Here is a 524-nt window from a genome sequence, read left to right as displayed (position 1 = left end):
AAAAAAAAAGAGGGTGAGAGAGAGAGAAAGCAATTAATAAGGCACATGGGGCAAAATGTTAACAATCCGTGAATCTGGATCAAGAGTACACAGGTGTTCTGTGTTTTCTTCTTGAAACTTTTTTGTGAGTTTGAACTTTTTTCAAAAAAGAGGACTCTTTTTAAAAAATGTTTAAAATGTGTTTTTAAAATTTTGTCATTTTAAAAGGACAAAATATATCTCTTTGGTTCAAAGATCATTGAAAATCTACACTCCATGTATTATTACGCAATTATTAAAAATGACTGTCATTAACAATTTAACAACAGAGGAAAGTTTTTATAATATCAAGCACAGGCTTGGTGCCTGTGGCTCAAGTGGTTAAGGCGCCAGCCACATACACCTAAGGTGGCGGGTTCGAATCCAGCCCAGCCTGCCAAACAACAAAGACGGCTGCAACCAAAAAATAGCCGGGCGTTGTGGCGGGCGCCTGTGGTTCCAGCTACTTGGGAGGCTGAGGTAGGAGACTCACTTGAGCCCAGGAG

This window comes from Otolemur garnettii, unplaced genomic scaffold (assembly GCF_000181295.1).
Source record: "Otolemur garnettii isolate 467f Iridium unplaced genomic scaffold, OtoGar3 scaffold00095, whole genome shotgun sequence".
In the NCBI taxonomy this organism is placed as follows: domain Eukaryota; kingdom Metazoa; phylum Chordata; class Mammalia; order Primates; family Galagidae; genus Otolemur; species Otolemur garnettii.
The sequence above is the reverse complement of the archived record's forward strand: the minus strand, read 5'-3'. Positions refer to the sequence as shown.